The sequence below is a fragment of the Cupressus sempervirens genome, chromosome 5, assembly GCF_028749045.1.
Source record: "Cupressus sempervirens isolate cs-2001-9-10 chromosome 5, ASM2874904v1, whole genome shotgun sequence".
In the NCBI taxonomy this organism is placed as follows: domain Eukaryota; kingdom Viridiplantae; phylum Streptophyta; class Pinopsida; order Cupressales; family Cupressaceae; genus Cupressus; species Cupressus sempervirens.
In genome coordinates this window covers 284,873,963-284,891,405 of record NC_143122.1, presented here as the reverse complement: position 1 = coordinate 284,891,405, position 17,443 = coordinate 284,873,963, and the positions used below count along the sequence as shown (strand labels likewise).

Below are 17,443 nucleotides of genomic sequence, written 5' to 3'. Positions count from 1 at the left end.
ATTAAATAATTATATTTCAAAATTGATTTAAATAATTATATATGATAGATTAAAAAATTATATTTTTAAAAATTTGATGATTCGTTTCTTTAATGATAAATTATATTAAATATATTCAATAATGAATTTGTTTTGTCTAAAATTTATTGTCCATGGTATTCCCATTACTTTCAAAGAGCTCACGCAATATATATATATATATATATATATATATATATTGTTAATATTATATTTAAAAATATTAAATAAGGGTCATCCATTGATCTCGCATATTTCTTTACACATACATACATACATGCATGCACGCACGTGCGCACACACATTTGTGTGTGTGTCCCTCTTTTAATCATATTAATAATAGAAAGAAATAAATATTTTATAGTAAATTTTAAAATAAATCAATTTAAAACAATTTTTTTAAATATATTTTTCTAATTTAGTCATGTAAGAAATATTTTATAAACTTTTCTAAAATAAGATATTCATATAGAAACATACATTTTTAATATTATATGTTCCAAATCACTTAAAAAATAATAAGATGTTTCTATATTTTATTTTCACTTTCCTATTTCAAAATAAAGATGTTTCTAATCGCAATTTTAGAAAGAAAATAAAGAAACATTTATTATGAATTAGATAAATAAGATATTTCAATATTCTTTTTGTTATATTAATATTATACATGTCCTTAATCATATTAATTATATTTTTATATAATTTTATATAATTTATTTTAAAAATATAAAATAAATCATTAATGTATAAATCTAATTTCTCGTTTCTTATTAAAAAATGGCTATGTTGTAGCTTTAATCAAGGTTCTGGTCCCGGAATGTTCCGCGTTTGGTGTGAATCATGTTGTTTTACTTGATTTTCATTCGAGTACTTCCCACGGTAATGGAAATTGGCATTCTGCTCTTCGGTCAAATACTTCTCCTTTTCTTTTGTCGACAGTAAACGACAGGAAGATCAACTACAGTTTACCGAAAAAGTTTTCAACCTCCATTTTTAGATCGTTCACTCAGATTTGGCTTTCAGAGGTTATCCTTTGCGGATCTGGTTTTGGCCCACCGCATAAACATGAATCTCAAAATTGAAAAAAAAATCGCATCGCCCACAATCAAAGATGGAAGGAGAACCTCACTAAGGGCTCAACAACATTTTCCAAAATAAAATACTTTTGGATCCTACGGTTAAGGAGATTGTAACTTCAAATAGTTTTGAAATTTTAGGAAACCCTTCTGCGACAATACCCTTGAAAAAGCAGACGGCCTCCAAGAGATCATCTAGTCCCATCTCTGTAAACTTTAGGTCCAGTTTGGTAACCGGAATAGGAATACAGGAAAAGGAATACTTATTTCAGTTTTGTTATTTCAGAAATTTAAAAAATGGAATACATATTCCTATTCTTTGTTTGGGTCACCCAAAATTTGATAGGGAATATGGAATATGTATTCCTATTCTTTGTTTGGGTCACCTAGAATTTGAGAGGGAATATGAATACGTATTCCTATTCTATATTTGGTTGTGCAAAAGCAAAATTGGAATAAGATTTTTTAATTGTTATTTAATTTTTTTTCATTATACATTTGAATGAGTTAGATTACTTTTACAGATTTTTTATTTTTATGTTTTTAAATTTTTAAATTTAAGTCACAAAGATCACATATACATCATTTTGGATAGCTCTCCAACATTAGAACCTTATGACCTTATCATTTGTGCACAACCTATAATATAATAAATATTATTAAGCTAATAAATAAATTGTTTAAAGAATTTTTACAAAGATTATTATATCATAATTTTACAAAGTAAGATTCAAAATTCATTAACACATTATGGTAAGTAATTATATTAAAACAATGAAATCCTTAGTCAAATTCTTCTATTAATAAAATATTTTTAAAAACACCATTTTTCCATTATATTCATCGTGAAACTTTTTTGTTTCTTATGAAAAATAAAATCCTACATTAAATTATTTTTAATAAAAAATATTCTTTCTAATGTAACAAATTCTTAATCAAAACTCAACTCTCAAAAATAAGGAAACGTGAAGAAACAAGTTAAAATATGGATTTTTTTAATTTTTTTTAAAAAAATAGTCAATCAATTGAAATAGTAATGAAACTAGTATAATGTATTCATCATTTTAATAGAATTAGTCATCACAATACAATTAGAAACAAGTTCCAAATAACAAAATAGTCAAATTGTTATTAAATATGTCTGCCATTTCTATTCAAAATCATAAAATAAATTACAATAGTTGCTTTGGCTTTTAACTGCATTTATGCATATGGTCCCAAAAGACTAGTATGATTGAAACAATTATAATTCTCAACATGCCTTGAAGAAACATATTTTCAGTCTCTTGGATCCTACACAACTTGCAATCAGTACTTTCATGTGCTATGAATTTAGCTATGACAAACATTGGGGGAACATCATCGACCCATTAAAAGAAATTGCAACCACTATCCCCCTGCAATATGAATTCTAAATTAGTAGTGTCAAAAACAATTAGTTTGTACAAAAATGTAAGTTCATACAAAAAAAATTAGTAATAACCTTTCTTGCATTTTGACACCAATAGAATTTATGTTCTGTGTGAGGTCTTCAGTACTACATGGCAGTGCCACACTCACACATTGGAAAATTTAAATCCATCAATCGTGTATAAAATATGAACAAATACAAATAAAATGAAACATTCAATTAACAAGATATATTATTTTATATGCATTCATTGTAGAAGATGTATTAATTGCAAAGGGTTTGTAAAGATGTATCCATTTTGATAAAAATAAGAGATCTAATATTTACTAAGATCTGAAATAAACACAAACACTAGGCAATGAAAAAATTAGAAATAAACATTTAAGAGAAGCAAATTTTATTCACAAACTGATAGCTCCAAGGCTATGCAATGACCTCTATATATAGAGAGCCTTTGAGATGAGGGCATTAATAGAAGATGATTGTAGAGGATAAGGGGATAGATCTGTATGACCTAGTATCAAGGACATCATCCATATCTGTTAGCAACATAATAGAAAATGTGTGGCAGACTGACAATTCAGTTATAACAGCTTGGGTGTAGTTGTTGACTGTGTCTAACATCCCCGCTTAATTTCTACCACTAATGATAATGTGTGGGAGAAATTACAATAATATTTTAGATAGGATAGGTCTTGGCATTGAGCCTTGTTAGGTACCTATTTACAAAAAAAGAAAGAGAGGGGAACATGATATGACTATCCCTGCTTAATGTTCACCTCAATCATGCCAAGCATGCCTCGTAGTTTCAGAAATTCGGCCTCAAGCATACTCTTAGTAAATATATCTACTTCTTGGTCTTCACTTAGACAAAATAGAAGATTAACAAAATTTTCTTGAACAAGATCCTGGATATAGTGAACATCAATCTCAATGTGTTTTGTTTTAGTATGAAAAATAGGATTATTTTCAACTTGGATAGCACTTTGATTATCACAATACAAAGGAGTAGCTAAACTTTGTGCAAAACCAAGCTCAAATAAAAGGTTGTGAATCCAAACTGCTTCCTTTCCAGCTTCTTTTGCTGCTCTATATTTTGCTTCACATGAGGACAATGATGTAGTAGTTTGTGTTTTGCTGCTCCATGTAATTGGCCCTGACTTGAGCTAGAAAATATAACCGCTAGTAGATTTTTTATCATCTATATCACCTCCCCAGTCTGAATCTATGAAGCCAATCAAAGAAACTAAGGACTTGTAACTATAATGTATGCCATAGTAAATGGTTCCACGAATGTATTGTAAAATTTTTTTGGCAGCCAACCAATGAGTTTCTTTTGGTTCCTACATAAATCTAGATACCAAATTGACTGCAAATCAAATGTCTGGTCTAGACTATGTTAGATAAACTAGGCTACCAACAAGCTGTCTATATAAAGTAGCATCCACCTTCTTGGAAATACATTCTTTAGGAAGCTTAATTCTAGATTGAAAAGTAGAAGGGGCTAGCTTACATTCAAGCATGTTAAATTTTTCTAAAAGACCCAAAGCATATTTTTCTTGAGAGATAAATAACCCATCATGAAGTCTACTAATTTGCAAGCCAAGAAAATAATTCAGTTCACCCAAATCACTCATATGAAATGCCCCTTTAAGATCTAATTTCAAATCACTAATTAACCCAATATTTGGTCCAGCTATGAATAAATCATCCACATAAATTGCAACAAGAATAATTTCATTTTGTACTCTCTTCACATAAAGATTTGGATGTGATTTGCATTTTTGAAACCCATGAAGCTAAAAATACCAATCAATCTTCTCATTCCATGCTCTTGGTGCTTGTTTAAGCCCATAAAGTGACTTCTTTAATCTGAAAACAAGATTAAGATGTTGTTGATCTACAAAACCTGGTGGCTGATCCATATATATTTCTTCATATAAATCTCCAATTAAGAAAGCACTTTTTACATCCATTTGATGAATATGCCACCCAAGACTTGCAGCCAAAGAAAGAATAATTCTAACTATATTCATTTTAATGACAGGAGCAAAAGTTTCTTCATAATCAACACCCTCTTTTTGATTAAATCCCTTAGCAACCAATCTAGCTTTAAATTTTTCTATAGCACCATTTGATTCAAATTTTGTTTTATAAACCCATTTGCAACCAATGACATTCTTACCTTTGGGAAGTTGCACAAGTACCCATGTTTTATTTTTCACCAAAGCATCATATTCTTCTTCCATAGCTTGCTCCCATTCTTTCTTCCCTCTAGCTTCCTCATATGATCTTTGGTCATTTACTTGTAATACTTCGGCCATGAGAGAACTACCATTCCTCCCTTGGATCTTTGAGCCTTGCCTATATATTTCTTCAACACTCCTTGTCTTTTGTCTAGCTAAAAAGTCATCTTCTTCATCATCACTACCTACAGAAAATGTCTGATTAGAAGCATTAGTTGTGTTGTTTTCACTAGTATTTTCATCATTTTTAGAAGTGCACAACTCATCCTCATCAATGTAGTCTCCATTTCCTCCTAAAATATTTGAAAAATGAGAAGCATTTGTTGTTGAAGAGTGAGAAGGAGTGGCTGTAAGTTGTGAATGCTCATCAAACTTCACATCTCTAATAAAAAAGACCTTGTTTGTTATCAAATCATATAACCTATAAGCCTTTGATTCTTCACTGTAACCCATAAACAAACACTTATGACTCTTTGGTTCTAACTTTTCCCTTTGTGCATCAGGAATGTGTGCCCAAGCAATACACCCAAATACTTTAAAATATCCAATGTGAGGTTTCTTACCACTCCATGCTTCTTCAGGGTTGATATTTGTGAGAGCTTTGGTGGGGATTCTATTTATAATATGTGCAACACAAGAAATAGCCAAACCCCAAAATTTATTATGCAAACTTTTAAAATGCAACATACAATGAGTCATTTCTAAAAGAGTTCTATTCATTCCTTCAGCCACCCCATTTTGTTGAGGAGTATAAGAAACTGTTCTTTGCACCTTAATACCATAATTTTCACAAAATGACTCAAATGCATAATTGCAATATTCACCCCCATTATCCATCCTTAAACATTTAATTATTTTTCCACTTTGATTTTCAACTAATGCCTTAAACTTTTGAAACACTTTTTTTTTCCTTTCAAGAAAATAAACCCATACTCTCCTGCTATAATCATCAATAAAAGTGAGAAGATACCTGGCACCTGAAAGTGAAGGATATCCTGGTTCACATAAATCACTATGAATAAGTTGCAGGGGATGATTAGCTCTCCATGCTATACATGAATCAAAAGGATCTCGATGATGTTTCCCTAACACACAACCTTCACACACACCTTCACAAGCTAAATTTTTTGTTAATCCTCTAGCCATATCCATTCTAACCATATCTTGTAATTTTCTATAATTTAAATGTCCAAGTCTAGCATGCCAAAGTTGTGACATATAATCAGTCTGGGCAATAAAAGCATGAGAGAGTGTATATTTATCATCAAGAAACCCCACAAATTTAAATAGATTCTCTTTGTGATCAACTCTACCAATAGCAATTATATTGCTTGGGTCTTTTCTATCTCTAACAATAACTTGATCATCATTGACAACAAACTCATATCCAACTTGAACTATTTTGTATATTGAAATAAGATTCACCCCCAATCCTTCAACCAATAAAATATTTTTTAAAGACCCATGTGTAACATTAACAGATCATGTTCCTAAAACTGGAAGTTTCATTTTATTGCCAATAGAAATTTCTTGATCTGAATTCTTCCCTTCATAAAAATCAATAAACAAAGATCTATCCCCAGTCATGTGAGATGATGCCCTTGAATCTAAAATCCATTCTTTATTAGAATCTAAAGAAAAGTATCCCCCCTTAACACTAGATTTACTCTTGGGTGTAGCAATTACCTCCTCATTTGATTTCTCTTGCCTTCTTAAAGAGATAGCTACAAAACTATGTTTATCCTTCTTTCAATCCTTAAACCTTTCTTGCTTGGGCTTATATTGATGCCTTTCATTGTCCCTCTTTTTCAAGAAAAACTTCTCCATGTGATTCTCATCTCCACAATACCTACAAATAAAGGATTTTCTTCCAACTTGCTTTTCTGCACCATCATTTCTAGAAAAATGATTAAAACCTTCATGATTTTGAAATTTATTATTTCCTTTCCAATTCTTTTTTCCATCATTTCTAAAATTTTTACTTTAGGTTGTATATGCATTATTCTTCTTAATATGCCCTTCTTTAATAAGATGAACTTCATCTAAAATAGATTTGCAAAATTGATCAAAAGTTTGCTGGGGGGTATTAGGATTTAGTTGAAGAACCCTTTTCCTTGATTCCTTAAAGAATTTATATGGCTGGGGAAACTTACTTTCAACCATTACAATCAACTAAAAATATTTTTTTGCATATTCAACACCTAGTATTTTTAGCCGAGCATTTAAAAAGGTAACTTCATTGAAGTAATCAGACATTTTTTCAAAATCAGATGTATCTAAATTCATCAATTTTTCTTCTATACTAAACATGCTAACAATGTCTGCATCTTTATAATCTTTTTCTAAAGTCTCCCACAGTTCTATTGGGTTATCAATATCAACAAATCGTCTATTTAGATTGGGGCTCAAAACTTTACCAATAATACCTCTAGCTTGCTCCAACTTGCATTTCCACAACTCCTTTTCTCTATCAGTTTGTTGAGGTTCCCCAATTTCTTTATTTACTAACCTCCATAAAGCCTTCTCTCTTAGAGCATTCTTGACTGCAATCTTCCAATCTACAAAACCACTTCCATCAAAGATAGGCAAAACTTCATTTGAAGAACTCATGTTAGCAAAAAAAATTAGCCTTCAAACAAATCTAGCATAACAGCCCTATAACAAAGTATCACTTCAAAAAAAATCAACCTTGCAAGCAAACCATTTCCAGCAATATATTTTCCTGCAACAAAACCTTCTAGCAATATTTCTAGTTGAACTTCTAAATGAATCTCCAGCTGAACCTGGCTAAACCTTGCTCTGATACCATGATAAAAATAAGAGATCTAATATTTACTAAGATTTGAAATAAACACAAACACTAGGCAATGAAAAAATTAGAAATAAACATTTAAGAGAGAAGCAAATTTTATTCACAAATTGATAGCTTTGAGGCTATGCAATGGCCTCTATATATAGAGAACCTATGAGATGAGGGCATTAATAGAAGATGATTCTAGAGGATAAGGGGATAGAGTTGTATGACATAGTATCAAGGACAACATCCATATCTATTAGCAACATAATAGGAAATGTGTGATAGACTGACAATTCAATTATAACAACTTGGGTGTAGTTCTTGACTATGTCTAACACATTTGACACAAGATGTATCTATTGCAAAGGGTTTGCATAGGTTTTTTCAGAAAACTATCCAATATTTATTATGGAAAATCATCCAATATTTATTATGGAAAATCATGCCAATCATATATGAGTGCCTTTTCATAAAAATCTCTATGTCCTATTTTACTATACCTACTATGCTTTTAGTGCAGCAAAATGACCCATGGCTCTGTTGTTGCACCATGCTAGGTATATCCCTAGATATGGTAAAAAGATAGATCAAAAATAGGGTTTTACTCATTTGTCCCCTTCCTACTAGTGAGTTTAATGTTGCTGTCTCCAACATTGATTTTAAAATTTGAGATGAGCAATGACCATTGAATTTTCTGTTGAATTTGGGATGAAGTTATCCATGAATTTGCAACCTTGAGGCGACCTAGGTTTGGCAGATTTTCTCTGTCGCTTTTCATGTTTTCATGTAACACTTGCCAATCACTTTTCTTGACAGTTTCCAAAACATTCCAACAATTCCTATTTGCACATACCCTGCAATCATTTTAAGTCATGAGGCATTCTATCAGATGGTCTACATGTCATTACTATTTCTCTACAGTACAAAAATGTTGAATGTAATTGGCCCAGGCTTTGGATTCTCTAGATGATTGTTGTATATAACTTTTTCCCTTTTTCCTCAGCTGCAGGAAGTCCTCATAACGAAGCAATTGAAATCTAGATGCATATTCATTTGTTAGTTGTAAGATTGAATGTTACTATGATTCTTTAGAAGCTCATGAATTCTTGCATTACTGGGATCTTATTACTTGAACCATCCTTGTGTTTGAAAATATACCAGACACATACTGTGGGATGTTAACACATTTTTCAGTAACTATTAATCTTCAACACTATTGATATGTATAGAATTTCTTGCTTTGAAATATGCAGGTTATTATTGTTATGCATTGGATATCAACTAGGTCCAAGTGATCTACAATTGGGATAGTGAAAATGTACAGACCTGGTTGATTCCATGTATTGAACATTATTTGGGTACAATTGATTTTCATTTTGGAAAGCAAAGATGGATAGATTTGGTGATTACATAATCTAGGGTGTAGGTACAGTTGCAGGGCCCCTGAAGTCATTTGCGGGAGTAGTAGACATAATTGTGGTGGAACAACCAGATGGGAGCTTCAGAAGAACTCCATGGTATGTCAAGTTTGACAAGGTTCTTGGTGTCATAAGGTGCACCAAAATGATTGTGGATGTATCTGTGAATGGCCAAGAGGGAAATTTACATATGTACTTGAATCGCAGTGGACATGCTTATTTCTTGAATGAGGTTGAATCCATTCAAGAAGACTTAAATGCCCAAATAAAAGGTGCCCTGAAATAGGGAGTTCTTTAAAAATCATTTATCAGAGTGTTTATGCTGAAATACTAGGTCAATTGTAAGGAATAAGATAGAGTTGAGCTGTTAATAGTTAATGAACATAAGGGTTTGATAGTCCATGAGACAGACTTAAAAAATTTTGGAAAATTTTTTTTCAACGTTTTGGATCATGCTTCTGCGATCCATCATCAGAATGAGAATAATGAGAAACTGCATAGTTGACTAACTCTAGCTTAAGTGGGGAACTAGGAAAAATGATAAAAACAGGGCCTGTCATAGCCAATTATACCTACTTCAACAAACTAGAATTGATAACGGAGAAGAAATTTGTAAGATTAAGCTTTCTTGAACAACTATATACCCGATCTTGCTAAAATAGGGAATTGAGAAAGTGGGGAAATGATAGTTAATTACCCAATATACCCTATTTACTTCAATGTTTCAACACTCTAGTTTCAGATTTACATAGTTTTAAGAATACTTGTCCAAATGACTTCAACAAAGATGGAATGCAATAATTACAACCTCAAGTCTCAGAATTTAATGTTCCCCAATGCAACAAATTGTAAAAGTTTGTAGTGATGAATTCTCAAACAATAAATTGAAAGGAGGAATTATTTACCAATTTTTGCTTAATTGGATGATCAGGAAGAATGGGAAAACTGAGGCTAATTACCTCAGTTCACCTCTATCTTCTTCAATATTCTCCTGTGGAATACTTCAGGATGAAACTAATTACATCTCATTATTGCTATTTTACTTTATGTTCCCTGCTTAAATAAATTAAAATGAGTTTGGTGACTACTGTTTTCCCCTCTCTTGCTCAATATTCCTTAGTTGACCAAATGAAAATGTGTTATCAATTTAACCCTCTATTTCAAGGATCAGTCTCATAAGGGAAGTTTAAGCATCCTTTGAGAAATGAATGATCGACAGATGATAATTCTTGGAGCTTAAGGGCTAGAACTAATAATTGCTTATCTTAATTATTCTGGATTGATGTTAAACATCTTCAATTTCCTAGAAAACAATAATGTTGTGCACATACCTTGTAGTTTTTATTAAACATATTTCATCAATTAAGAATTAAAAATAAAATGACATAACAATTGTTTTTAGCAGAAAGGACTAATTAAGAAACTCTTAGACTTCAATCAAATCATTATTTTCTATAAAATTATAGCCATGTCATATAATAAAATATGGTTTTTAAGCATTTATTCGAAAATGAAACACATATGACATCCTCTAGAAAAATATAGGTTAGCCATGCAAACATAAGAAGCTATATAAAGCACCAAGTTGCATTAAATCACAAATAACTTGGAGAAGTTTTGCTACTAGAGACCTTGACAATATAATGATCCAAGTATGCATTGCATGAATCTTCTCTGCAACAATGGTTGCATTTTATTTCAAAATTAAAAATAGATGTTTTTTACACATTAGAGACCATAGCAATTAAAAATTCAAATTGGCAAATGAATCACAACAATTTATACCATGTAAAAGATTTTACTACTAGTAAGGACAGTATTAAAGAAACCAACTCTAATAAACTACTATGCTCAGAAATATTATGCCTAACATAACTTCACAGAAGAGAAACCGAACAGAAACTCAACGGAATTGCTCATTTAAGACATTTCTATCAGGTGAGACAAAGAACATGCCTCAAATTAAAATCACGGGTCGTGACGACTTAGGGTTAGGGTTTGTAAGAAGTTAAATGCTTTGTAAGAAAAAAGGGTTTATATTGTTGTCGATAGTCATGGTTTCTGTTTACATTTTTCTTTACCCGGGATGATATTTTGCTGACATTTTCTTATCGTAGCTGAACTAATGCTGGCATAATAATACACTAGCGCACCCAAAAGGAGATTTTGTTTTGCAACTACATTTTGTTGTATCTCTAGGTGTTTGGAAATCAGAATGTTAAAGATGCTAGATGGAATGAATCTTCTTACTTACCAATTCCATTTGTTAATTGATGCTTTCACAAGATCTCTTCCGAAGGCATCTCCAAACCATAATCTCAAACCATTGACTCAGAGTCAAGAGTATTTGCCATCCATGTCTTACTCTTCCCCACAATTCATTTGCCCTAAACAAAGTGCTAGGCCGATACCATTCTAAAGCCTCAGTACTCTGCAACCTCTAAATGGGTTTTCAAAGAGTTTAATTATTGGCCTTAATCTATATTCTACTGGTGTGAACTGTTAAAAAAAATTGCAAATATGAGAACCCTTTTGAAAAAATGGAGGATGATAGCCAAATGGAAATAAATACAGGGAAACTAGTACAAACACCAATTTGGCATATAAAGCCCGCATGGAAATCATATTTGAAAACACCCATCTCAAAATTCTTCACACCGATATCTAATAACATCAATTTTTAAAACCAATTGTCTATTAACACGGGCCCGAAAAATAAAAACCTCAGAAGCAAAATGTACCAGGAGGACAGAGCCAGTTTGACGTCCAAAGTATCTCCAGAGAGCCTCTACAAAACCCTAAAAGAAAATTGCAAATATGAGAAATCTTCTGAAAAATGGAGGATGAAAACCAAATGGAAATAACACAAATGTACCGCAACTTCGCAACTTCGGCCAATACCAAATGGAAACCCATACCTTAGGAGGATAGCAACTTCGGCCAATACGAAGACCACGATAAAAATGGAGAATGCAGAGCTTTGCCTTATACAAAAGACGACAGACAAATGTGACAGACGTGAGCGGCGGCAAAAACAAAATGTGAACCACGGACCCAAAATTATATTTTTTTCAACACAGAGTAAATATGGAATAGGAATAAGTATTCCTATTCCACCTTTCTAGGTGGAATTGTGTATGTCAACTTTTTGAACAAAATTTGACTTGTATTCCTATTCACATTTGACCTTTGTTGCACCCAAACGGGAAATACAAATTTATAAATGCCTATTCCATCCATATTTCGGTCGCCAAACAGGCCCTTGAATTTGGTTATTTTGCATTAAGTAAGTATGAAAAAATGAAGATCGCATTCTCAGCCCCAGACAATAAGCAAAATAAAATGGAATTTAAAACTGCGTATCCTAATAAATGGAAAGAGGCTATTTGAATCACATCGTGAAATTTGGAGAAGGATGAAATCAGAAAAGTTTCTTGACTCCCACCAAAGATTGCAATCCTATCAAAAATTGACACCAAGTTCTTGAAGATTCTATATGCACTATTGTTCCAGAATTGGAGGTTACCTTTTACAACCCTAAGAAGTAGGAAGATCATGGGGCTAGGACTAGCCAAGGTAATCTGGATTTTTTTGCACCACAATCGAAGGTAGATCTATTTTAGCGTTCCCCTTTAAATTCCTAGTTTAAATCTGGAAACCCTTGTGGGTTAAATGTAGATCTTAATATGTCAAATTTTGCTTCTAAAATCCAAACTATAGAAAACCTAAATCAACAATTTGGCTTTTTAAATTTAACTAAATATGTAAATCAAACCAACTTAGACCTAGTTTATCATCGAAACTGTGATTCAAGCAATTCTAAAATGTAGATTAATCATCCATTTATGGAGTAACCCACTGTCTTATCATCTTCAATAAATATTAATAATGAAATCCCTCTCTTACAAAAAATACTATGAAATTTCATCAAATAATCCTCAACCACCAATCTTTAGCCTCCATGAAAAACTCTAGATTTAAGAACTATAGAAAACCTACATTGAAGAATAGTATTTAAATGGTTAAGAAAATAGATGAACAAATTAGTAATTTTTAATTCGACTAAATGTGCAAGCAACTTCAATCCATCTTTGAAAACAAAGAGTAAGGAATTTAAAATCACTAATCAAATGAACATACTTAGTGAAAAAGGTGAAAAGAATCTATAGGATTCTGTAGACTCGATAAATACTATCTCAAAACCTCTTAAATATATACCTCCATATCATAGAGATAGGTTCTTGATAGGATCTCAGATTTTACATAAATCTTCATTATCCCTGTTTCTCCTTAATAGTTTGGGTAAATTTCCCAAAGTATACTATAAAATAGAATAGACTAAGCTAGAGAATCTTCTTGACCAACCTTAGTTTCAATTTGGAAACTTCAAAATTTTCTCATCGATAAATTGAAAGAAAATTGCATTGTGGAAAAAGTAGATCCTCTTAACACAGTTATCATAAGTAATGATGCAAGTGAAGAATTTTGGAATAACTGTAGGAAGAGAGGTATTTACACAATTTGGGATGGACTAGAGCATTATAAACTGGGAATATGGTTTGAATCTTTTGACAAGGAGAAGGTGAGTATCATAATTATAACAAATTCCTTAGTTTATATTCAAGTAGAAAAATTAGAAAAGAAGCAATCAATATCGAATAAAGATCCTTTTTTTTTTCAATGGACACAACATTAACTTTGTTGAATGGATTCCAAGCCTAGATAAGTCCACTATCAAATCTTTGAAATTGTCAGTATGGATATCCCTTTACTCACTTCCTTTAGAATTATGTGATATAAGTATCTTGAACAAAATTGGAGAAGAATTAGGAGGGTTGTATGGATGGGAACGAAATTTTTCATCAACATATTCTATCAAAATCTTAGTTAATTTTAAAAAAGAATGCTATCAGTCAGATGTAATCAAGATCATAACTAATAGATCAACATATAAGATAAATTACACAATCCATAAAGGAAAGATTTAGAAAATAGTATTAAAAGATAATAGTAAAGATGATTATAAGTCAGGGTTTCCCTATTATTATACTCATAGGGACTCAAGAGCAAATAATATCTTTCTTGATTTAACCATGCCTTCCTTTGATGTACATCATTATGATTATAAGGATGAGTTGAATCTTTAAGGACATTTAGTTAAGGATCTAGACTTTGAAGAAGGAGAAATAAGGCAAGATGCTTCCATCCAAAAAAAAGTTTTTTCAAGTCTAGAAATAAAAGAGTCAAATTCTCTTTTAAGTAATAGTAAAAATAAATCATACTTGTTTGAACCTTGGATTAGATCAAAACTTTGTTCAGTAATCTTTAAAAATCCTTACACTATGATTAAATTGCCATCTCCTTCAAAGAAGGAAAAATTTAATACAATAAAAAACACTTAGATCATTATCACTCAAAGAAAAAAGTTAGAAACTACACAAGAATATCAAGATAGAGACAAATCAAAAATTAATTAAAAGAAAAAGAACTCATTTAGAATAGGAATTAGTTTCAATAGACTCTCCCTCTATTCTATACACAGGGAAATATGACATAGGAGATATAAAGATTTCACCCTTGGTGATTAAAGAAAATGACTTATGTTCTTCATCAAATTTGAGAAATCCAAAAGCTCTTATGAAAGAAGACACAAATGATGTTGAAAATAGTAGAAATATGCCATATCAAGAATTCATGAATAGGTCAAAGTTAGAAGAAATGGATAATGATCTTTTGTTTTCGACTCCTCACAAAATTATTGCCTTATCATGTTCTTCTCTCAAAAAAGAAATAGAAGATGAGTGTAATCAAGAGGATTCTTGCAAGAATTAGAAAAACTCTAAGGTCTTATCAAAATTTTGGCAAACTCCAGCTTTGATGGACTCTTTAGATAAGAAAACTTAGTCCTCCATATCTAAAATACAACTAAATTTGTGTGAAGAATTAGCTGCCTCACAAATAATTTTTGAATTTCTTAACTATCCTCCAAATTTAGATAAAATAGATCTAGATTTAGAAAAATTAGATGATCAAAGACTAAAATATTTGGAAGCATTTACTAAAGAATTGATTGAAGTATTCAATGAGGAAACTATTCATGAAATCTGGATAGAGAGGATCAATATGCTAATAGAAAAAGTGAGAAGGTTGGGGGGAAGCAATTATACTTTTGATAATTTGAGAAGAGACATAATTATAATTGATAATGAAGATGCAATTAGTTCATCACTTGATTTGGAAAAAAATGATAGAATAGAGCATTCAGAGAGTAACCACCTTGATCTTCAGCAAACAAATAGCATTAAGAGGTGTGAGTCAACCATCATTAGTTTAGACATTGGAATTAGTCAAATAAAGATGGATGAATATGACCTTGGACAAACTTACCAAATTAGAATGTAGATTTCATATTTTGAAGATAGGATAAAGTGAAAATACCAAAAAGAAAAAAGTTGAAGGTAAAATGGAAAAGGAGAGAAATTCCAATAAAGCCATTAAGGAGAAAGAAAGAAAAACTAAACTCAATAAAGAATTTGAAAAAGAAATTATAGAGGAACTAGAATACTTGGATGATCCAAGTATAGATATTAGCTTAAGCAATACAAAAGAAAAAATTAACTCTCTAGGGATAGCATGTAATTTGATGGGGAATCCCTACCCTAGAACTAGGAAAATACCTAAAAAGAGGGGTATAAAATCTTTGAAAGAATTAAGAGAAACTATAGGTCTTGCAACTAATCAAGTTAAAGTTAGTGATATCTTTGAAGCTAGGAAGGGGAAGATCCTTCCCAAGGCCCAATGAAGCTTGCATCATGGAAAGCTAGGTACTTAAATTTCCCTAGCAAGAAGTGCTTTAGGGAAAATCTTAAGTAAAAAATTGGGGTTTTGGAAGTCAGAATATGTAGACATTGAAGGGCCCTCAAGACCCAAGAAGAATAGATCATAATAATATCAATAGAAATAATAACTGGATGAGTGGAAAGGTTGAGAGTTTGAAAACTGATATGAGTTTCATTACCATAAATGTTTATGGTCCAACCCCAACAGGCAATAAAAGAGATTTATGGTAGGAATTAAGCTATTATATGTCAAGACATAACTCGACCAATATCTACCTAGGGGGAGATTTTAATGTAATTTTAGAACACTCTGAGAAATTTGGAGGAAGTCAAATCATTAGTCAACCTATGAAGGAATTCAAAGAGTTCTTTAATAGTGAAAACGATCAAGATTTTTCTTTGACCAATAGAATTTATACTTGGAATAATAGAAGAGTCAACTTCACTCAAGTAACTGAAAGACTAGATAGATTCATGCTAAAGGGCAATATTATAAATATGGATTATGAAATAAACTCAATCATCTTACCCAATGTACGTTCACGTCACTTCCCAATCAGATTAGAATTTAAAATTCAAAACAAACCAATCTGAAATTCATTCAAATGTGAAAAGATGTGGTTTTAGGATATTACTTTTATTTAAGATATTCAACTATGGTGGAAAGAGAAAGAATTTGAAGGTTCCAAAATGTTCAGATTTATGTAAAAAATTAAATATCTAAAAGAAAAAATTCTAAATGGAATAAAACTCATTTCAAAAACATATATGATGAAAAGGCTGAAATAGAAGACGATCTAAAAAAATTAAAGAAAAAAGTCATAAAATAAGGAATGGATAATGAAATTTATAAAACTAAAAAAAAATTATTAGCTAAACAAGAAGAAATTCTCTTAAAAGAAGAAATCTTTTTGAAGCAAAAGTCTAGAGAGCTATGGCTAGAAGAAGGAGATAGGAATACAAAATTATTTCACAACATTACTATGAATAGAACAAATATGAACAAAATTAGTAGAATAAAGAATGAAATATTATTGGAAATTGATGAACCCTCAAAGAGTGTTGAAACATGTATTAGCTTTTACTCAGGTATTTTCAACAATTTTCAAACATTAGATCTTATATCCCAAAAGAAATGTTAGAACTGATCCCCAAAGTATTAACAATAGAGGATAACAAACATCTTAACAAAGCCTTTACCAAGGAAGAAATCAAAATCATAGTATTTGAGCTTAACCCTAAAAAATCCCCAAGTCCAAATGTGTTCCAAGCCTTTTTTATCAAAAATATTGGGATATCAGTGGAGAGGATCTTTGGAAAGCCATTGAAGTAACTAGGAATTCCAGTTCTATTCTATCAAAAATCAACAATACATTCCTTACTCTTATCCCTAAAGAAGCCAATTATGAAGGCCCATGATTTTTTTTCCTATAGCCTTATGTAATACTATCTACAAGATCTTAACAAAAGCTTTTGATAATAGATTAAAGCCTCCTTTAGCCAAAATTATTTTAGAAGAACAAACATGATTTGTACCTAAGAAATCAATCTTGGATGGAATAATTATTATTCAAGAAACCACCCACTCAGCACAATCTAACAAAGAAGCATGTATGTTCATGAAATTAGACATCCATA

The 17,443-nt window shown here is 31.2% G+C and overlaps 1 pseudogene; it reads right to left on the bottom strand.

Annotated features, from left to right (window-relative positions):
* The window catches only part of LOC149555685 (uncharacterized), a 97,286-nt pseudogene that overhangs the window by 31,091 nt on the left and 48,752 nt on the right, over window positions 1–17,443 (bottom strand).